This window comes from Pipistrellus hanaki (assembly GCF_964339955.1).
Source record: "Pipistrellus hanaki genome assembly, chromosome: 3".
NCBI lineage: Eukaryota > Metazoa > Chordata > Mammalia > Chiroptera > Vespertilionidae > Pipistrellus > Pipistrellus hanaki.
The window spans coordinates 82,542,190-82,549,327 of NC_140505.1; the positions used below are offsets into that span (position 1 = coordinate 82,542,190).

A 7,138-nucleotide genomic window follows, 5' to 3' on the forward strand; every position below is an offset into this window, starting at 1 on the left:
GTTCTGGATTGAGAGAGGGATCTCAGATTGAAGAGGGTGCAGGCCGGGCTGAGGAACCCCTACCCATGCACAAATTTCATGTACTGGGTCTCTATTTAAGGAAATAAGGGGGAGGGAGACTATATGGTTATCTAAATAGATGTCTATATTATAAAAACCCAGTGGCCCTAACGCCATAAGGACCAAAGACCGGTCACCAGGAGGCTGTGTGCGCTGTGAGACATACGTGGGTGGGCGGGGCTGCATGTGCAGCGGGTGCAGGCATGTGGGCGGGGACTTGATGCTGTGTTTTGTGGCTCTGGCAGGCCTTGACGCTGGGTCCCACAGTGCCGGCAGGACTTGATGCTTGGTCCTGTGGCATGCCATGTCTGGGTCTCATGTGATTTCTCGTGCTGGGCCCCTAGTAGAAAATAGTTTTGATAAAATTCAATACTCATTCATAATTTAAAGCAGAGGTGGGGAATTTCCAGCCAGCAGACCTGTGAAATCATTTGGTCTGTTAAGGAGCGAGTTAAATGTTTGACCAAGAGGGTGATGCAGGCTCATGTTTTAGAGGAGTAGGTGATTTCTCCCCAGAACCTGTGGATGCTAGATTGGATTCTGAAGAACAGGTAAGATGGATGGGATGAGAATGAAGCAGTCAGAGGTGGACGGAGCACCCATAGTTTCCATCAGAGCCACTGGAAACCATCACAAAGAAACCTTCAAGCTAAAGGAAAAAAACTTGACACCCTTGGCAAATGTAGCAGCTTCAAGCATTTTACAGGCTTGTGTCAAACAAGATAGTCTGGGCCAAGCATTTTAAGATGCTTTTGGCATACTGAGGCAACATTCTACTGGTGATCTTCAGTACCCGCCAGATTGCAAAGACTGCGTGAATTTCATCAACCGCTCTTCTCATGTCAGAGGACATGCCAGCTACTATGGTACGCTGCCTCCAGAGCAACCTGTCTGTAACTGGAAAACAGTCATAAACCGTCCTGTGGACCTCTGTCTTGAAGGGAATATTCATCAATCTCTGCAGAACATCCCTATACACCAGGTGGCACAACCTCCTATTCTCCAGCAAAAGGGAGGATAAGGCAGGAAGAAGCTCCGACTGTTTGAATACATTCATGAATCTTTGTGTAATCCCAGATGACATCTTGTATTCAGTGGATAGATAAAACCAAAGGCTTTTGGTTTGTATCAAAAAACAAAGAAAAACTTGCCCAGCTTTGGGGCAAAAGAAAAGGCAATTTAAGATTATCTGAGGAATACAGGAGTGGTTTATCATCAGAAAAACTATAAATGTAATTTATCACATTAACAAATAAAAAAGGAAAACCACATGATCATCTCAATAGATTCTGAAAGTCATTTAATAAAACTTAATACTTATTTATAATTAATAATTAAGAGCATATAATTAAAAAAACTTCCCCTCTGGTAATATACTAAAAACCTACATGAAACATAATTCTTAATGATGAGATATTGGGAACATTACCTTTAAAATCTGAATTAAGGAAAGTATCCATTAACTGCTATTAGTTAACATTTTGCTAGAGGTGCTAGCCAGTATATTAAGACAAGAAAAAGAAATAACGGACATACAAATAGCAAAGAAAAAAATAAAATTGTTATTCAGTCCCAAATAAATATAAATGTCTTTACAGAAAACCCAAAGCAAAATCATTAGAAGTAATAAGTTGGTTTGAATAATGCTTGAATCTATAATAATAAATATATAAAAGTCAATTACATTTCTATATACAGCAAGAAATAACTTTAAAATGTAATTAAAAATAGATACCATTTATACCATGAACAAATAAGTTCTTTAGGAATAAATACCGTATTTTTCGGACCATAAGATGCACCGGACCATAAGACGCACCAGTTTTTAGAGAAGGGAAATGAAGAAAAAAAGATTCTGAAACAAATAGTGTCCTAAAATATTTTATGTGCATTAAAACCCAACATCACAGTCATAAACACATGTAATCAACCCTGTAAAGTAAACAGCAGCATTTAGAACCATTTAGAACCATTATTAACAAATACAGTCAGCAAAAGACAAAATGTACTGTAAAACACAATAACGAGAGACTTCAGTAATAAATTAGAATAAAGTTGAAGATTTATGGTAAAGGTTCTGTTGAGATCTACAGTACGCCTACCCAGTAGTCAAGCACGGCAACAGAGGGCGGAGAGGAATGATTGGGGGAATAGACGCGGCATTCTTCCGGGCACAGAGTACGGGCCAGCAAGGGGTACAGGCGATGATTACGGTTTGGATTACGCAGATACCGTACACCGCACCTGGGCTGACATGGAGATATGGCTGCAGCGAGGGCATGGAGGCTGACTACCATACATGGGAACTCCTCTACCACTCGGGGTTTACAGAGTGGGGCAGACACTCTGGGCACGGAGGAATGGACAGTGGCTGCAGCAAGCACACATAGCCGGGCAAGTAAAAAAACTTTTTTTTACAGTATATGTGTAGGCTATATTTGGATCATAAGACGCAGGGACTTTTTCCCCCCACTTCTGGGGGGAAAAAAGTGCGTCTTATGGTCCGAAAAATACGGTATACTAAAATTACGTTAGATTTATATGGAGAAAATAATAAAAAAATAATGGACATGCAACCTTAATTTAACAGGGAACATTTTACATGTTAGTGATCTGAATTATTTAATATTGCAAAGAAATTAATTCTATACAAATTGATATACAGATTCAAAATCATCCTGACCATATTCCCAATTGCTATTTGAGAAAGATAAGTGATACTTAAACCTAAGTGGAATAACAAAAAGCAAAGAATGCTTGAGGCAGTCTAGATGAAAATAAAATGGAGCATCCTACTAGATATCAAGACTTACTTTAAAGCTATAATAATTAAGACATTTGTTATTGGTGTAGGAATAAATAAATTTATGAGTAGAATGCAAAAAAGATCCAGAAATGTATCCACATGTTTGAAAATTTGACTTATGACAGAAAGCACTACATTCCCCACAGTTATCACACACAGAAGATAGGGAGCAGTACTGATTCTACACCATTCCCAGAGATTTGCAGTTACCAAGAGCCACACCATGGCTAATGATTTACCACTGGCAAAGGGAGTCTTTCAGTAAATCATAAGAGTGTATTTGTACATATTTTAGTACATGCATAATCTATTATGGTTTATTATTATATGATTTATTACATTAGTAACTTGTTAATAATCAGTGAATAAGTAATTTTCTTATTTGTAAGATTCAGAATAAAGGCAGGGTACTTTGATATGCTGTTTTTCTTTTCAACAACAGCTTTTTGTCTTTAAATGCTTGCTTTGCTTACATCTCTATGAAAAGGAACTAATACAGTTTTTAAGCAAAAAATTCCTGGTCTGCTATTAAATATACATTGCAAGTCTGTGGAATATTAATTAAGTCTTGGTGTTGTTTTTTTTTAAGATTTGGCTTCTTAAGCCAAATGCATTTTTCTACTTCAGCTCAGCCCTCATTGCCATTTTACATTCCATTTGAGGCAGCCAGTTCTTTCTTGTCTGAATCCTGCAAACTATGCTCATATACATGATACCCAAAGAAAGGCTCAAAGCATTTCAACACAGGAGACCCAACTTTTGATGCTGGCTTGCACAAGAAAAACCATTCTTGTTTCTTGTCATTTTGATTTTTGTAGGCCGAAATCTAATGCTTCCTCCACTAGAATTTCAGGTCTTGACACTGAGGGAAATATAATTTAAATAAATTTCCTGGTAGGAAAGCTGTAAATTTTGAAAATCCTGCATTGGTTTGGACTTTCACTGTTTAAAATACACAATGACAAAACACTTTGTCAAAAATGGCATATGCCCTCAAAGCAAGCACAAGTATTTCATATGAAAATCTTCAGCCCTATCAAAAAATTTCCCCAATTCAGCTCATTTTTATAAGCTTAGTATCAGTTATTTTTACTGATTAAATCTTCAGTGCTAGAAAAATTTTTACTTTTAACATTCATTGGCATTCATGTTAGTTGAATTTGATGGATTAGCATGCTGTTATGAATATGGTTATTATATTAACTTCTTAGCTAATTTATAGTAATTTTATATTTAGATCTATAAAAATACATAATTATATTATCTATCTTCAAAAGCACATTCTCTCTGAGGAGATATAAATATGTATTTTCAAGCTAGTTGTGCTTAAATACAGTTGTAGCCTCCAAATAACCATATGTAGGCCTAGCTGTATTTTAATCGTATATTTAACTAAACATGAAAACTGACTTGTCAAGTTTTTAGCATTATTATGTGACTCTGCTTTTTACTTACATATTTACTAGAGGCCTGTTGCATGAAGATTCGTGCAATAGGCCTTCCTTTCCCTGGCTGTGAGCACTGGTTTTCCTTTCCTCCAGCACCTGGGACCCAGGCCTTCGCTCTGGCCACTGCCTTCCATCTTTGCTTTGGCCGGAGTCTTTGCTCTGGTTGGAGCCTTCAGTCTTCACTCCAGCAGGAGTGCTGCTCCTGTAGCTCCCTCTGCCCCCTGCCCTCCCCCTCATAGCCTGGCCACTCAGCGACTGCATGCATGCTGCCCAAAGGACCAGAGTAGCTGGGGGGCGGGGCTGCTGCCATCTTTGCTGGGTTAATTTGCATACTCGACTGGCTGGTGTGTGTCATGAAGTGATGGACAATTTGCATATTTCTCTTTTATTAATGTACATTTTAAGCTCATCCTATATAATAAAAACCTAGGTGGTGCCGAAACCAGTTTGGCTCAGTGGATGGAGCATCAGTCTGTGGACTGAGGGGTCCCAGGTTTGATTTCCGTCAGGAACATGTACCTTGGTTGCGGGCATATCCCCAGTGGGGTGGGTTCAGGAGGCAGCTGGTTGATGTTTCTCTTTCATCGATGTTTCTAACTATCTATCCCTCTTCCTTCCTCTCTGTAAAAAATCAATAAAATATATTTTTTTAAAAAGCCTAGGTGGCATTGGATGATGTCATCACAAGATGGCCAACACAAGATGGCCAACACAAGATGGTTGGCAGGGGAGGGCAGTTGGGTGTAATCAGGCCTGCAGGGAAAGACAGTTGGGGGCCATCGGACTGGCAGAGGAAGGCAGTTAGGGGCAAGATCAGGTCTGCAGGGGAGGGCAGTTGGGAGCAAGATCAGGCCAGTAGGGGAGCGGTAAGGAGGTGATCAGGCTGGCAGGCAGGAGTGGTTAGTGGCAATCAGGCAGGCAGGCAGGTGAGCGGTCAGGAGCCAGCAGTCCCAGATTGAGAGACAGATGTATGACTATTGGTTTAGGCTGACAGGGATTGGGCCTAAATGGGCAGTCAAACATTCCTTAAGGGGTCCCAGGTTGGAGAGGGTGCAGGCCGGGCTGAGGGACACCACCCCCATGCATGAATTTCATGCACTGGGCCTCTAGTATTACCTAAAAGATGAAAATTGATTGCCTAACACAAGACCAAAAGATTTACATCTGTTTCCTTCTGTTTTATATTTTTTATAAAAACTTATATTTAAATCCTTTATCTATTTTAATTTTTGTATTCAAGTATGACATATGGGTCCAATTTGAATTATTTTTTGAAATGTAATTTTACTGATTTCAGAGAGGAAGAGAGAGGCAGAGAGAGAAAGATCAAAGATGAGAGAACACTATTGATCGGCTGCCTCCTGCATGCCCCCCACTGAGGACCGAACCCAAAACCCAGGCATGTGCCTTGACAGAAATTGAAGAGTGGCCTTCTGGTTAATAATAGGTCAATGCTCAATCACTGAGCCATGCTGGTCAGGTGGCAACTTGAATCTTTTGCTTGTGAATTTCCAGTTGTTTTAGTGCCATTTGCTAAAATGACTATTTCTCCCCCAACCCCCATTAATGGTCTTGACAGCCTGTGAAAAATCAGTTGACAATAGCTATGTGGGCTTATTAACAAAACAATTCCATTTACAGTAGCACCACAAACAATAAAATAGTTAGGAATAGATTTAAGCAAGGAAGTGGAATACTTATCCACTGAAACCTATAAAACACTGTTGAAAGAAATTAGAGGTGAATAAATAAATGGAAAGACATTACATTGTTGATTGAAAGACTTAATATTAGAAGATTTGATAAGGATTAATATTATGAATTCTTTAATCATTTTGCAGAATTCACCAGTGGAGCCATCTGATCCTGAGCTACTTGTTGTTCAAAGTGTATAGATTATTGATTGAATCTCTTTGCTATAATTTAGAGTCTCTATTTCTTCTTGAGTCAGTCTAGTTTGTGTTTTTATAGGTATTTGTTCATTTCATCTGAATCATCTAATTGTTGACATAATTATGTATAATTCTGTTATCCTGTGTTTTCAGAGTAATCTCTCCTTTCACACCAGATTTTAATAATTTGAGTCTTCTATGATTTTCTTGGTTAGTCTAGCAAAACGATAGTCAATTTTTTAAATCTTTAAAAAAATACTTTCCTATTCTATATTTTTACATATATATATATATATATATTTATTTATATATATATATATATATATATATATATATATATATATTTATTTATTTATTTTTAATATATTTTATTGATTTTGTACAGAGAGGAAGGGAAAGAGATAGAGAGTTAGAAACATCGATGAGAGTCATCGATCAGCTGCCTCTTGCACACCCCCTACTGGGGATATGCCCGCAACCAAGGTACATGCCCTTGACCGGAATCGAACCCGGGACCTTTCAGTCCCCAAGCCGACGCTCTATCCATTGAGCCAAACCGGTCTCGGCGATTTTTACATATATATTTAAACAACTTTCTACATGTAATATAATACTTAAAGGTAAGAACACCCAATAAGTGAAATAACATTATTCTCAAAATGACCGAGAAGGAATCACTCCTAGAAACGTCTTACATGTGTCTTTAGACCAGTGGTTCCCAAACTTGTTTGTGCCGTAGACCCCTTGCCATGTTTTTCGGTTTTGGGTAGACCCCCTACTTACCTGATATTGATTTTTTTGTAAATTTCTAACTGTAGTGAAGTTTAGTGTTAAAATTTAATAAAAAATAATGTACCTACTTTTCTCCGGCATTCTCAAACAAAATAACACTGATTCACTATAATTTGTATGATAAACTACCAGTTTATATT

General features: G+C 38.2%; 1 pseudogene across 1 annotated transcript; it reads left to right on the forward strand.

Annotated features, from left to right (window-relative positions):
- Positions 1-616: 616 nt before the first annotated feature.
- LOC311618595 (transcription factor Spi-C-like) lies at positions 617-1,290 on the forward strand (annotated as a pseudogene). Its single transcript has one exon. The product of its transcript is annotated as a transcription factor Spi-C-like (transcript).
- The last annotated feature ends 5,848 nt before the right edge of the window (positions 1,291-7,138 follow it).